Source organism: Mustela nivalis, assembly GCF_964662115.1.
Source record: "Mustela nivalis genome assembly, chromosome: 3".
In the NCBI taxonomy this organism is placed as follows: domain Eukaryota; kingdom Metazoa; phylum Chordata; class Mammalia; order Carnivora; family Mustelidae; genus Mustela; species Mustela nivalis.
The window spans coordinates 84,740,671-84,754,205 of NC_139022.1; the positions used below are offsets into that span (position 1 = coordinate 84,740,671).

The 13,535-nt window shown below is 41.6% G+C and overlaps 2 protein-coding genes and 1 pseudogene across 3 annotated transcripts in view; 2 read left to right on the forward strand and 1 right to left on the reverse strand.

The window, feature by feature from the left end:
* Positions 1-4,501, reverse strand: part of MARVELD2 (MARVEL domain containing 2) — an 89,130-nt gene extending 84,629 nt beyond the window's left edge. Inside the window, exon 1 of the mRNA XM_082722970.1 lies at positions 4,498-4,501. The gene's annotated coding sequence lies outside the window, so the exon portion shown is untranslated. The remainder of the gene's footprint in view (positions 1-4,497) is intronic.
* Positions 1-13,535, forward strand: part of CCDC125 (coiled-coil domain containing 125) — a 45,896-nt gene that overhangs the window by 7,168 nt on the left and 25,193 nt on the right. The window contains exon 2 of the mRNA XM_082722974.1: positions 11,896-12,809. The gene's annotated coding sequence lies outside the window, so the exon portion shown is untranslated. The remainder of the gene's footprint in view (positions 1-11,895; positions 12,810-13,535) is intronic.
* Positions 4,638-4,990, forward strand: LOC309861270 (thymosin beta-4 pseudogene; annotated as a pseudogene). The gene has a single exon. The product of its transcript is annotated as a thymosin beta-4 pseudogene (transcript).

The following is a 13,535-nucleotide window of genomic DNA, read 5'->3' on the forward strand; positions in this document are numbered from 1 at the left end:
AGTAGTATCAAGAGTCAGAATTCGATTTTAGCAAGCTCTAACTCATTAAGTTACGTTGCTTAATATACGTGGAACTTTGCACATGAGCAAGTTTATCTGTAAATTACTGTATAAATTATATGCAACCATAACATTTAGTAGATTCATTTTAATAACCATATATTGTCTATTATATAAGATTATTATATAAGATTATTATATATGTGCAAGACTCCACCCAAATAACTGGTGGGAAATGCCTCCCAAGATAAGTTCTTCAGCTCCAGACAATCATAACCTAGAATATACATGGAAGATATACACAAAAATGGACGCTTTAGACAAATCAGTTAGATTGTGGCAAGTGCCTTACTAGAAATTCTAACATAATGAGAGAACAAAAGAGAAAACTCTCTTCCTACTATGAATATCAGAAAAGGATAGAATATTAGAAAAGGGTGAATATCAGAAAATTATATAGGATGCAGGACTTTGAAGAATGGATATAGGGCGCCTGGGTGGCTCAGTGGTTAAGCCGCTGCCTTCGGCTCAGGTCATGATCTCAGGGTCCTGGGATCGAGTCCCGCATCGGGCTCTCTGCTCAGCAGGGAGCCTGCTTCCTCCTCTCTCTCTCTCTGCCTGCCTCTCTGCCTACTTGTGATTTCTCTCTGTCAAATAAATAAATAAAATCTTAAAAAAAAAAAAAAAAAAAAAAAAAAAAGAATGGATATAGAAGCAGAGAAGAGTAGAAAAGTGCTATCCAGTATTACCTGGGGTCAAATCGTAAAATAAGCATAATTACTTCATAGGGCTATTGTAAGGATTAAATGATATTTGAACTTAGTACCATATATGTGTGTGTTTCTACTTTTTTTTTTTAAGATTTTATTTATTTATTTGACAGAGAGAGATCACAAGTTGTCAGAGAGGCAGGCGGGGTGTGAGAGGCAGGCTTCCCTACTGAGCAGAGAGCCCGACGGAGGGCTCAATCCCAGGACCCTGAGATCCTGACCTGAGCCGAAGGCAGAGGCTTAACCCACTGAGCCACCCAGGCGCCTCATGTGTGTTACTACTTTTAGTAATTCTAATGGCTATTTTGAAAAGACAGTATTCTTTTCATTACTGGGATTCACTAAATTATCAAATGATTGCTAATTATCTTAACACTAAAATTGACTCATCATAAAGATTTTCCTTCAACAGAAGGGAAATGGTGATCCAATAGGGAGCCTAATATGCAGCTATATACCTTTTGGGAATTTTGTAAATATACTTACGAATTTCAGTCCTAGGTATTCATGTGAAATTGGTAACAATTCTTTAACATCTTACAGTTATTTGAAGACGGTCTTAGGGATGCCTGGGTGGCCTCAGTTACGCATCTGCCTTCAGCTCTGGTCATGAACCCAGAATCCTGGGATCAGTCCTGTGTCATGCTCCTTGTTCAGCAGGAAGCAACCCTTCTCCCTCTCACTCTCCCCCTGCTTGTGCTCTCTCTCTCCTTCTCTCAAATAAATAAGTATAATCTTTTTAAAAAATGAAAACAGTCTTAGAAATAGCCCTATTTACTCTTGGGTTTTATTCAAACCTAATTGTTAACTTTTTTTTTTATTAAATAGATTGATTTAAAACAAACTTAAGAGGGGAGTGCCTGGGTGACTCAGTCAGTTAAGCAGCTGCCTTTGACTCAGATCATGATCTCAGGGTCCTGTGATGGAGCCCACATCCAGCTTCCAGCTTAGTGGGGAATCTGCTTCTCCCTTACCCTTTCCCTCTGTCCCTCTCTTCCACTTGTGCACCCTCAAATCTCTCTCAGATAAATAAAATCTTAAAAAGAAAAAGAGATAAAAAGTGTACCAAGTTTTGGGGCGCCTGGGTGGCTCAGTGGTTTAAGCCTCTGTCCTAGGCTCAGGTCATGATCTCAGAGTCCTGGATCGAGCCCCGCATCGGGAGTCTGCTTCCCCCTCTCTCTGCCTGCCTCTCTGCCTACTTGTGGTCTCTCTCTCTCTGTGTGTCAAATAAATAAATAAAATCCTAAAAAAAAAAGTGTACCAAGTTTTTGTTCATTTTATTTTCTATAAATGAGACTTTTTAAAAAAAGATTGATTGATTGATTGATTTGACAGAGACACAGCAAGAGAGGAAACACAAGCAGGGGGAGCAGAAGAGGGAGAAGCAGTCCTCCCCTCTGAGCAAGGAGCCTGATACCGGGCTTGATCGAAGGACACTGGGATCACAACCTGACCTGAAGGCAGATGCTTAACAAGTGAGCCACCCAGGCGGCCCAAAATGAGACTTTTTTTTTTTTTAAGATTTTATTTATTTATGTGACACAGAAAGAGAGAGAGCACAAGCAGGCAGACAGGCAGGCAGAGAGAGAGGGGGAAGCAGGCTCCCTGCTAAGCAGAGAGCCTGACTCGGGGCTTCATCTTAGACAATGACCTGAGCCGAAAGCAGAGGCTTAAACCCAGGCACCCCTAAATGAGACTTCTTAATAAGATTTACTTAGTTTCTTAGGAGTGCTTAATAACCTTAGATGTATGCATAACCACTGATTGTTTTCCTTCTGCCCACCCTGATTAGTATATATATTCTTGTATGGGTTTTGAAAAAGGGGGTTGGCTTCATGTCATCTATTTCTTCTTACCGCTAATCTCTGGCCAACATTTAAATTTGTTGTTTTTTTTTTTAAAGATTTTATTTATTTATTTGACAGAGAGAGATCACAAGTAGACAGAGAGGCAGGCAGAGAGAGAGAGAGAGAGAGGGAAGCAGGCTCCCTGCCGAGCAGAGAGCCCGATGCGGGACTCGATCCCAGGACTCTGAGATCATGACCTGAGCCGAAGGCAGCGGCTCAACGCACTGAGCCACCCAGATGCCCAAATTTGTTGGTTTTTAACAAAAAGTGATAAGGGTCAAAACTGCAAAGAAGCATTTAATCTTTCCTATGGAGTGGGGAGAGTCCAAGATAAAAACAAAGAAAAAAACCCCACACAGTCTTAGTAACTCTAACTGCTGTATCTGTGAAAAACAAGATCATGAAAATTATTTATCTAACCTCGGCTTTTATTTAAAATTTAGTTCCTTGGGGTGCCTGAGTGGCTCAGTTGTTAAGGGTCTGCCTTCGGCTCAGGCCATGATTCCAGGGTCCTAGAATGGTCCAGGCGCCCCAATATAGCAATTTTTGATGGAGGTGCAAAATGCAAATCAATGGGGAAAATAATTTTTTAACAAATGATGGATGCGCATATCAAAAAGTGAACCTCGGGGCGCCTGGGTGGCTCAGTGGGTTAAAGCCTCTGCCTTCAGCTCAGGTCATGATCTCAGGGTCATGGGATCGAGTCCCGCAACGGGCTCTTGGCTCAGCAGGGAGCCTGCTTCCCCCTCTCTTTCTGCCTGCCTCTCTGCCTACTTGTGACCTCTGTCTGTCAAATACATAAATAAATAAATAAGACAGCAACTTTCAAACTGATATATCTCCCTCTCTCTCTGTCAAATAAATAGACTTAAAAGGTAATTTTTTTAAAAAGTGAACCTCAAACGTAAACACATACCATATTAATGCAAAATGTTTCAGAGAGCTAAATGTAAAACCTAAAATATGTAAAACTTCCAGATGAAAACAAAGTAAAAAATTTTAGTGCTCTTTGATTAGGCAAAGATTTCTCTGATAGAACACAAAAAACACAAGCCGAAGAAAAAATCGATACGTTTGACTTCATTAAAATTTGACTTCACTAAAATTTAAAGCTCTTCCTCTCTTCAAAAGACATCATCAGTGGGGCGCCTGGGTGGCTCAGTAGGTTAAATCCTCTGCCTTTGGCTCCAGTCATGATCCCAGGGTCTTGGGATCAAGCCCCACATCGGGCTCTCTGCTCAGCAGGGAGCCTGCTTCTTCCTCTCTCTACCTGCCCCTCTGCCTACTTGCGATCTCTGTCTGTAAAATAAATAAATAAAATCTTAAAAAAAAAAAAAAAAAAAAGACACCATCAAGGGACACCGGCCTGGCTCAGTTGGTAGGGCATGCAACTCTTGATCTCAGGATCATGAGTTCGAGCCCCTCAAAAAAAAAAAAAAAAAAAGACTGTTAAAAGCAGAAGCCAATGATTGGGAGAAATGTAAAACAAATATATGAAACAGATTTGTCTTTAAAATATACAAGGTAGGGGCGCTTGGGTGGCTCAGTGGTTTAAGCTGCTGCCTTTGGCTCAGGTCATGATCTCAGGGTCCTGGGATCAAGTCCTGCATCGGGCTCTCTGCTCAGCAGGGAGCCTGCTTCCCTCACTCTCTCAGCCTACTTGTTTGCCTACTTGTGATCTCTGTCAAATAAATAAATAAAACCTTAAAAAAATATACTTAAAATATACAAGGTAAATGGGGCACCTGGGTGGCTCAGTGGGTGAAACCTCAGATCATGATCTCAGGGTCCTGGGATTGAGCCATGCACTGGGTTCTCTGATCAGCATGGAGCCTGCTTCCCCCCCTCTCTCTGCCTGCTTCTCTGCCTACTTGTGATACCTCTCTCTCTCTGTGTCAAATAAAATCTTTTAAAAAAATGAAATGAAATATACAAGGTACTCTCCATTCGGTGGCAGCCACTGAGCAGACCAGTCATCACTCACTCACACACCTCACCTCATTCCCCTTCCTCTGCAACCATGTTTGAGAAACCTGATAAGATTGAGAAATCTGGTAAGTCCAAATTGAAGAAGACAGAAACACAAGAGAAAAATCCACTGCCTTCAAAAGAAATGAATGAACAGGAGAAGAAAGCAGATGAATCATTTCGAGGCATGCAATGCCAATATGCACTGCACATTCCACAAGCATTGCCTTCTTATTTTACTTCTGTTAGCTGTTTAACTTTGTAAGAGGCAAAGACGTTGGATCAAGCTTAAATGACTGTGCTGCCCCTTTTCACATCAAAGAACAGAGAACTACTGACAATGAAAGCATCTGCCTCTCCCATCTGCCTGTCTGGCTGGCAGGGAAGGAAAAGAACTTGCATGTTGGTGAAAAACACAAATCAAAACCTTAGTGAGATACCACCTCACACCAGTCAGAATGGCTAAATTAACCAGACAGGAAACGACAGGTGTTGAAGAGGATGTGGAGAAAGGGGAGCCCTCCTACATTTTTGGTGGGAATGGAAGCTTGTACAGCCACTCTGGAAAACAGTATGTAGGTTCCTCAAAAAGTTGAAAATAGAGCTACCCTGACCCAGCAACTGCATTATTGGGTATTTACCCCAAAGATACAAATGTAGTGAACTGAAGGGGTACCTGAACCCCAATATTTATAGCAGCAATGTCCACAACAGCCAAACTATGGAAAGAACTTAGATGTCCATCAGCAGATGAATGGATAAAGAAGATGTGGTTTATATACACGATGGAATACTATGTAGCCATAAAAAAAAACAACGAAATTTTGCCATTTGCAACGATGTGGATAGAACTAGAGGGTATTATGCTGAGCAAAATAAGTCAATCAGAGAAAGACAATTATCATATGACCTAACTGATATGAGGAATTTGGGAAACAAGACAGAGGATCATAGGGGAAGGGAGGGAGAAATGAAATAAGATGAAACCAGAGATGGAGACATACCATAAAACACTGTTAATCTCAGTACTCAGAGGGTTGCTGGAGTAGAAAGGGGTGGAGGGATGGGGTAGCTGGGTGATGGATATTGGGGAGGGTATGTGCTATGGTGAGTGCTGTGAATTGTATAAGACTGATGAGTCACAGATCTGTATCCCTGAAAGAAATAATACATTATATGTTAATAAATAAATAAATAAAATATACAAGGTATTCTCAAAGCAGTAAGAAAATTAAAAACTTGATATAAAATATCAACACAATTAGCAAACCTTTATCTAGAAAAAGAAAAAAGAAAAAAGACACAAATTACTACAATCAAGAATGAAAAAGGCAGTATTACTACAGATTTAACAAATCAGATTATAAAGGAATACTATGAACATCTATATGCCAACAAAATCATTCAGATGAAATGTGCAAATTCCTAGAACTTCACAAGTATTGAAACTTACTCAAGAAGAAACACAAAATATGAATAGACCTATAACAAGTAAAGAGAATGAATTAGTTTTTTAATTTTCCCCATACAAAACCCCAGGCCCAGATGGCTTCACTGGTGAATTTTATTAAATATTTAAGTAAAAGTTAACAGCAATTCTTCACAAACTCTTCCAATAAGTAGAAGAGGAAGATGTAAGGCCAGTATTACCCTGATACACAACCAAAGAATCACAAGCATAAAAAAAACTACAGACAAATACTTTTCACAAAAACAGATGCAAAAAATCCTCAATTAATACAACATGTCAAAAGAATAAAGGACAAAACTACATGGTTGCAAAAACAGATGCAGAAAAAGGATTTCACAAAATCCAACATCCCTGAAACAAGTATTATGCTGTATGTTAATTGTAATTTAAATAAAAAACTTGGATAGAAAAAAATACAACATCCTTTCTTTTTCTTTTTTTTAAAGGCAGGCAGAGAGGCAGGCAAAGAGAGAGGGGGAAGCAGGCTCCCCGCTGAGCAGAGAGCCTGATGCGGGCTCAATCCCAGGACCCTGAGATCATGACCCAGACCAAAGGCAGAGGTCTGACCCACTGAGCCACCCAAGCACCCCTATCCTTTTTTGATATAACAGCTAAACTAGGAATAGAAGGGAACTTTTTTCAACTTGACGAAGGGAATCTATAAAAAAACATACAGCTGGGGCACCTGGGTGGCTCAGTGGGTTAAGCCTCTGCCTTCAGCTCAGGTCATGATCTCAGAATCCTGGATGGAGTCCCCATCAGGCTCTCTGCTCCTCGGGGAGCCTGCTTCCCTCTCTCTCTCTGCCTGCCTCTCGGCCTACTTGTGATCTCTGTCAAATAAATACTTTTTTTTTTAAGATTTCATATATATATATGGAGATTCTAGCCAAATAAATTAAGCAAGAAAAATAGAAGGTAAACTTCCTTTATTTGCAGATGACATCATCCTATATATAGAAAATACCAAGGAATCTATTTTTTATTATTTATTTATTTAAAAAGATTTATTTCTTTATTTTAGAGAGAGAGAGAGAGAGAGAGCGTATGTGAGCATGAGTGGGAAAGGGGAGAAGGAGAGAGATTCTCAAGCAGACCTCACACTGAGCACGAAGCCCAACGCAGGGCTCCATCTCGTGATCCTGAGATCATGACCTGAGCTGAAACCAAGAGAAGGACACTTAACTGACTGTGCCACCCAGGTGCACCTGGAATCTACTTTTTATATTTTATTTTTAAAAAATATTTTATTTATTTATTTGAGAGGGTGAGATCACAAGGAGGCAGAGAAGCAGGCAGAGAGAGAGGGGGAAGCAGGCTCCCTGCTGAGCAGAAAGCCTGATGTGGGGCTTGATCCCAAGACCCTGAGACCATGACCTAAGCCGAAGGCAGAGGCTTAACCCACTAAGCCACCCAGGTGCCCCAGAATCTACTTTTTAAAAAGCTATTACACTACTAAACAAATCAGCAAAATTCAAGATTAATACATAAAAATTCACTATACCTATTTTAAGAGAAATGACAGGCGCACCTGGATAGCTCAGTCGGTTAAGCATCTGCCTCTGCTCAGGTCATGATCACAGGGTTCTGGGATTGAGTCCCACATCAGGCTCTCTCTTCAGCAGGGAGCCTACTTTACCCTTTCCGTCTGCCTGCGGCTCCCCCAGCTTGTGCTCTATCTCTATCTGTCAAATAAATAAAATCTTTAAAAACAAACAAATAAATAAATAAAATCTTAAAAAAGAAAAATAAAGTAATTAAGAAGACATAAGGAAATGGAAAGACATCCCATGTTCATGGATCAGAAGCCTTATTGTTAAGCTAGAAATACATGCCACTAATCTACAGATTTAACCCAATCTATATCACAACCCTTACTAGTTTCTTTGCAGAAACTGGTAAGCTGATCCTAAAAATCATATAGAAATTCAAGGGACTCAGAACTGTCAAAACGAAGTTGGAGGAATCACATTTGCTGATTTCCAAACTTACTACAAAGTGACAGTAATCAAGACAGTGTAATCAAGATCTGCAACATATGCCACAGAGTGTAGCCCAAGAATAGATCTAAAGGATCAACAGAGTAGAAATAAAAGACCAGAAATACATCCTCACGTTTATGGCCAGTTGATTTTCATCTACATGGTTGCTAACACAACTAAAGGTGGAAAGAACAATCCTTTTCACAAATGGTGCTGGCACACCTGGAAAACTACATGCAAAGTAATGAAGATGGATCCCTTTCTTACACATACATGAAAATTAACTCTTAAGAATCATAGACCTAAATGTAAGAGCTAAAACAATACAAAAGAAAACAGGAGTAAACCTTTGACCTTGGGCTATGCAAAGCCTTCTTGGTAAAAGTAAGAAACAAGGGGTGCCTGGGTGGCTCAGAGGGTTAAAGCCTCTGCCTTCGGCTCAGGTCATGATCTCAGAGTCCTGGGATCGAGTCCCGCATCGGGCTCTCTGCTCAGCAGGGAGCCTGCTTCCTCCTCTCTCTCTCTGCCTGCCTCTCTCCCTACTTGTGATCTCTCTCTGTCAAATAAATAAATAAAATCTTTAAAAAAAAAAAAAGAAACGAAAAAAATTGGACTTCAACAAAAATTTTTAAGTTGTGTGTTTCAAAAGACACCCTCAAATCTCAGTGTAGCTCCATCAATTATAATAAACATATCACTTTTGTGAGAGATGCTGATAATGGGGGAGGCTGTCCACGTGTGCATGTAGAAAGCATACAGGGAATCTTTGTACCTTCCTCTGTTGTACTGTGAACCAAAAAATGCTCAAAAAATAAAGTCTTAAAAAAAAAAAAAAAAGACAACATCAGGTGCACCTGGCTGGATTAGTAGAGCACGTGACCCCTGATCTCAGTATCATGAGTTCAGACTCCCGTTGGGCATAGAGTTTATGTTAAAAAAAAAAAAAAAAGACACTATCAACAAAGTGAAAAGATAATCCACAAAATGATAGAAAATATTTGCAAATCATAAATCTGATAAGGTTAAGTATCCAAAACATACAAATTAATACTCACTATTCAATCTTAAAAAGGTATATAATGCAACTGAAAAATGGACAGTAGATTTCAACAGACATTTCTTCAAGGAAAATATATCAATGGCCAGTACACACAAGAAAAGAGGCAAACATAATTAGTCATTAGGGAAATGCAAATTAAAACCACCATGAATACCACTTCACACCCATTAAGATAGCTACCATTAAAAACAAATAAACAAACAAAAAAACCCAGAAAATATCAAGTGTTGGTAAGGATGTGGAGAAGTTGAAACTCTCACATATAGCTAGTGTTAATGTGAAATGGTGCAACTGCCTTCAAAAACCTTTTGGCAGTTCCTCAAAATGTTACCGAGAAAGTATTATATGGCGCAGCAAGTCCATTCCTAGGAATATAACCAAGACAAATAGAAACACATATCAGTCCACACAAAAACCTACTGATGAATGTTCACAGTAGCATGATTCGTACTAGTCCTAAATTGGAAAAAAAAAAAAAAAAAAACGATGTCCATCAACGGATGAAAGGGTAAATAAAGTGATAATACCCATAAAACTGAATTATTATTTCGCTATAAAAACAATGAAGGGGGAGCCTGGGTGGCTCAGTGAGTTAAAACCTCTGCCTTTGGCTTGGGTTATGATCCCAGGGTCCTGGGATTGAGCTCCGCATCCGGCTCTCTGCTCACCAGGGAGCCTGCTTCCCTTCCTCTCTCTCTGCCTGCCTCTCTGCCTGCTTGTGATCTCTGTCTGTCAAATAAATAAAATAAAATCTTTAAAAAATAAAAAATAGGGACGCCTGGGTGGCTCAGTTGGTTAAGCAGCTGCCTTCGGCTCAGGTCATGATCCCAATGTCCTGGCATGGAGTCCCACATCGGGCTCCTTGCTGGGCAGGGAGCCTGCTTCTCCCTCTGCCTCTGCCTGCCATTCTGTCTGCCTGTGCTCGCTCGCTCTCCCTCTCTCTCTCTGACAAATAAGTAAAATCTTAAAAAATAAATAAATAAATAAATAATAAAAACAATGAAGTACTGATATATGCTACAGTTTCAAGGTAAACCTTAAAAACATAAAGGTAAGTGAAAGAAGCCAATCACAAAAGACTGTATATTTTATGATTCCATTTTCAAGAAATGTCCAGAATAGGCAAATATTTAGAGACAGACAGTAGAGTAGTGTTTTTTCTAGGGCTGGGGCAGTTGAAAGAAAATGACTAATGGATAAGGAGTTTCTTTTTGGAGTGATGAAAATATTCTAAAATTGGTTGTGCTGGGGTGCCTGGGTGGCTGTCAGTTAAGCATCTGACTTCAGCTCAGGTCATGATCTTGGGGTTAAAAGATTGAGCCCCTAGACAGGGGGCTCAGCAGGGAGTCTGCTTGTCCCTCCCCACTCTCCCCTTCTCCTGCTGGAGCTCTCTCTCTCTCTCAAATAAATGAAATCTTAAATAAATAAATAAATAAATAAATGAAATTGGGACACCTGGGTGGCTCATTCAGTTAAGTATCTACCTTTGGCTTAGGTCATGGTTCCAGGGTCCTGGGATGGAGTCTCACATGGGGCTCTTTGCTCAGTGGGAAGCCTGATTCTCCCTCTCCCTGCCACTCCCCTTCTTGTGCTCTCTCTAACAAATAAAATCTTTAAAAAAATAAAAATTAGGGCGCCTGGGTGGCTCAGTGGATTAAGCCGCTGCCTTCGGCTCGGGTCATGATCTCAGGGTCCTGGGATTGAGTCCTGCGTCGGGCTCTCTGCTCAGCGGGGAGCCTGCTTCCCTCTCTCTCTCTCTGCCTGCCTCTCCATCTACTTGTGATTTCTCTGTCAAATAAATAAATAAAATCTTTAAAAATAAATAAATAAAATAAATAAAAATTTTTAAAAATGGTTGCGCTGATTACACAACTAAAAATCGTTGAGTTGTATACTTTAAATTGTATGCTATGTAGCTAAAAGCTAAATAAAGCTGTTAAATAATACACATCAGATTTGAAAGATATTCAAATTGGTAAATACAAGTTTTTAAAGACATTCCGCACAGGTTTGTTATGTAATAGTTTAGCAGCATTTCATATAGTGATGAAAACCAACTTTAGACTGATGTCATATTTATTTATTTTAAAGATTTTTTTTATTTATTTGACAGAGAGTGAGCAGGGGGAGCGGGAGAGGGACAAACAGTCTCCCCACTGAGCAGGGAGCCCAAGGTGGGGCTAGATGCCAGGTCCCTGGGACCATGACCTGAGCTAGAGGCAAACAACCAACTGGGTCACCCAGGCGCAAGGACTTGTCTTTTTTAAATAAAAATTTTATATGCATGCATTCAAAGTTCTACTTTCTGAAGAAATCTGACAAAGAAAATAGAGTTAGGGGTGCCTAGGTAGCTCAGTCCTTAAATGTCTGCCTTCAGCTCAGGTCATGATCCCAAGGTCCTGGGATCAAGCCCTGCATCAGGTTTGGCAGGATGTCTGCTTCTCCCTCTCCCACTCCCCCTATTTGTGTTCCCTCTCTCATTGTGTCTGTCAAAAAAATAAATACAATAAAAAAAAAAAAGAGTTAACGTTTTTCTAGGGATAAAATTTTGAAATATTTTTAGGGTAAAGAAGGCTATTTAAAATAGGTCAAAGTTTTAAGAAAAACTATTTTTGGTTTGCAAAGCTATTGAATACACTAGGTAGTAAGCAAACTGACTTTAAAGTTGTAAATATATTAGTCTCTTAAGATAATCTTTTTTTTTCCCTTAAGATAATCTTAAGTCCCCCAAGCATCTACCATGCACATAGCATTGATCTTGGTTTTTTTGTTTGTTTGTTTGTTTTTTTGTTTTTTTAAGGTTTTCTTTATTTATCTGAGAGCGAGAGAGAGGGAGAGAGCACAAGCAGAGGGAGCAGCAGGCACTGGGATCACGACCTGAGCCAAAGGCAGACGCTCAACCCACTGAGCCACCCAGGAGCCGAACACTGATCTTGTTTTATGTCTGCTTTTCCATATGTTTCCTTGGGGAAGTGGGTGGTTAAGGGAAATGTGGGGTGGATCTGGAGACGAGGAAGAATAAAAGACGTCTGTTACTGTGAAGAAAAGGTTCATGCGCTTGTTTTAATCCAGAGGAATCTTTAAATCCCGCCAAGTGTCTGGACCACCATGAAGTCCCTTCAGCTACTTCAAGGTCGTCGGATATCAGGAAATACTATCAAAATCACTTCACTCAGGTAATGAAGCTACTGACGTGGCGCGTTCCGGTGGGGCTGGAGGGGGCTGGGGCCCGTCTCCAGAAATCCACGGGAGTCATTCCCAGCAGCAGCTCTCTAAGGCCCCTCTTGTTCCTTCCCACTGCCACGCCTTTGCCCCAGCGGCTGGCCTGGCCTGCAAAGCCCTCCTCGTTTCTCAGCGCCGACAGCCTGCTTTCCTGGTCCACCTGCGCCGCTCAACTTCAGCTCGGATCCAGCTTCCTCCTGCGGGACCCCTGGGCACTTCATGTTTCAGCTACCTCAGTTTTACCTTTATTGACGCACACGCCGTCTGGTTCTGTTTCTAAGTCTCGCACTGCCGTTTCTAGTTCGGTCACTCGTACTGGGCAAATCTTGGGACCGGCAGCCGGACAGAGAGCGAGCACGCTCCGGCGAGCCGCGGAAGCGTCCCAGTCTGCGCCGGGCGCCACGGCGGCCTCGCCCCTCTTTCCGGTCCGGGCGGCGCGCGCTCACGTGGCTGGAGGGCGGCGGCGCGCACGGCGTAGACGCTCGGCGCCAGGTGAGCGCGGTGGGTGGGGTGCGAGGGCGGCGGGGGTCCTGCGCGCGGAGTCGGAGTCCGGGGTGCGGTCCCAGCGGCGCACACTGCGGGGGTGCGGGGCCAGGCCCGACTGGTGGGGAAGGATGGGGGGGAAGACCCCGGGCCCGCGCTGCGCGGGTTCGTGGAAACTCGGCAGGTTGTGGACAAGCTGGCACATCGGCAGCTTTTCCCCTAAATGCTAGTTTAATGGCGTTTTCTCACGTTGAAAAAATAAGGAATAGATTTGAAAAATTCTGTTTCTGCCGCTTCCCCCTCCTCCTTTTATTTTACCTATTAGTCTTTTTTTTTTTTCCTATTAGTCTTAAAACTACGGCGCATTAAATGCAGTGTAGCGTCCTGGCAACAGAAAAAGGACATCAGTAGAAGTGGGAAAATTCTCATAAAGTTTGGGGTTTAGTTAATGGCATCAATATCAACTTATAGTTTTGATCATTGTACCCTAATATTAACAGAGGAATCTCAGCAAAGGGTATACAGGAAATCTCTGCACTGTCTTTGCAACGTAATGTAAATCTCAAATTATTTTCACAAAAAGTTGAAAAACAAAATGCCAGAGCAGGATGTAACAAGCCATTTTTCACCAGGGTGGACCCACGATAGTTCCTCTTTGCAGAGCCTGACAGGAATTAGGTGTCTGTTTGACCAATCTGTTTACTAGGGCAGGAGTTGTCAGGCTAGTGGGTGTGG